Source organism: Pinus tabuliformis, chromosome 2_1 (assembly GCF_031772625.1).
Source record: "Pinus tabuliformis cultivar Carrire ecotype Pingquan chromosome 2_1, CPIR1, whole genome shotgun sequence".
In the NCBI taxonomy this organism is placed as follows: domain Eukaryota; kingdom Viridiplantae; phylum Streptophyta; class Pinopsida; order Pinales; family Pinaceae; genus Pinus; species Pinus tabuliformis.
In genome coordinates this window covers 213,264,179-213,266,300 of record NC_142299.1, presented here as the reverse complement: position 1 = coordinate 213,266,300, position 2,122 = coordinate 213,264,179, and the positions used below count along the sequence as shown (strand labels likewise).

General features: G+C 32.0%; 1 long non-coding RNA gene across 1 annotated transcript; it reads left to right on the top strand.

Moving 5' to 3' along the window:
- The first annotated feature begins 814 nt into the window (after positions 1-814).
- On the top strand, positions 815-1,257 carry LOC149199507 (uncharacterized). The gene is made up of 2 exons (XR_016253285.1): positions 815-843; positions 1,016-1,257. It is a non-coding gene; the product is annotated as an uncharacterized LOC149199507 (long non-coding RNA).
- Positions 1,258-2,122: the final 865 nt, after the last annotated feature.

Genomic DNA, 2,122 nt, shown 5'->3' with positions numbered 1-2,122 from the left:
TGTGTAGTGTGGTTGTTGTAGGTGTATGTTGGCCAACCGACTGTGGTTGAGTAAAACTAGTGTCACACAACCTCAAGAGTCAAAACAGGCTTGGGGAAACTTAGGTTCTTGTAGAAAAATTCTAGCAAACTGTAGGTTCATGACAAATCGTATCAAAGCAGTGCAAATGTTCATTATGTTTGACCAAACTTGAGGAAAATTAGTAGGTTTGGGGACAAAATCAACCACAAGAGTGACTTAAAGGTTGGAACAAAAACTTTGTTCCTTTTTTAATCAAGCAATCAAGACTACATTTTTGCACAAAAGTTGAATACTTCAACCTCTCTTAACCATGACTTAGAAGGGCGCTTCAAGCTTCGGTGGCAAGTTAAGCAGGTTGACAAAAGTAGGCTGAGGTAGTAAAGTAGATTGAGTCTTTGAGACTTCGGGTAGATTCTTTGTTCATACCTATATGCAGATGGATGGTGCAAAAGAAGAGTATGTGATGACAATGAAGCAATTGAAATTGCCCAAATCTAGTGTTAAGAATGTTGTTTGTTTCCTTTATTATCAGAATCATTTTGCTATTGATTTTCCTTTGAAGAAGATGTTGGAAGACTTGGAAGTACTCCAAGTGCAAAAAATTTAGAAGATAAAAACAACAGTGTTGGGAGGAGCCCAAGTGTACCAAACTTCAAAGGCATAGGTTCTTGATAGGCAAATTTAGGGTAGTAGTTTGGTAGGCAAGTGTACCAAACTTTTGCATGTAGTTTAATATATTTGTGTTAATTATTTCCATAAATTCAACTTAACAAGTTATATTTGTGTTGATGGGTTGAATTTGTTGTTTGGATGGACTCTATGGTATGTAATCTTAGTTGGATTTCCAATATACTTTTAAACCATATTTTCATTTTATTTTTTAGTACTATTAGATATTATATCTTACCTCATTTTATGGTTAACATTGTATAACAAAAACATGCGTTGTGTTATGTAATTAATACTAACATGTAATATTGATTTTTTTTGTCAGAATGCTATAGGTAATGATTGCCAAGACGATGATCCAAATTATGTTCAACATATATCAAGAGATGATGAGGATGAGGATGAGGATGATGGTGGTGAAGGAGGAGATGATGATGATAGTTGCGGTGTTGGTGATGATGTGGATCAGAGTAATGAGGATGGTCAAGATGATTATGAGGATGATCTTGGTGGTGGTAGCTAGGCATGCACATGCATTGTTTTTTATGAAGAAATTATTGTGTAGAATGACATTGTTATGTTTAGATGGGTGTTGTGAATTTACCCTATATCAATGAGACATTTTGATTTTGTAATCATACGATGAGTTTGATTTATGTATGTTGTTAATTTATCGTAGAATAACGATAATCATGAAATATTTTGATTTGTTAATCATATTTGAATTTTAGTTGTTTTGATTAAAAATAATACTGATTTTATTAGCATTATGTTGCTATTTTATACATGTTTTGAAAATTGTTAATGGCACATTGTTATTTTTTTGGATGGATGTTGTCAATTTCTCTTAAATTTCTTTACAAATGATTTTGAATTGTGATATCTGCTTTAATGATATTTAGAAGCTATCATATATTTCACTATGAATCTATAAAGGGGGTCATATATGTAAAGAAAAATATACTCTATATAAGAAGTCAAATGCGGATGTAACCATGGATGCAAAATTGAAAGTAAAATTGGATGTTAAACTAGGAATTAATACAAAATGCAAACAATTGACATACAAAGTGTTTTAAATTAGAAGTGAAAAATTGTGCAATAGTTGACACAAAGAAGGGAACAAAACATGGCATACAAAAGGATATCAAATTGGGCAAAAACAAGGACACATAAATGGGCACCAAATTAGATGCAAAAAAAGACAACAACTAGATGTAAAATAAGATGCAAAGTTGAGCGTTAAAAAGAAGCAAAAAACGTTACAAATTAATATGCCAAATGATGATGCAAATAATGGTGTAAATTTGGGATGCAAACTTGGGTGCAAAAAAGGAAAAAAAAAATGTAAGAAAAGACATAAAACAAGATGCAAAATGGGGCTGAAAAAAGGTGAAACCAAGGATGCCATATTGGATGTAAAAAATGATTC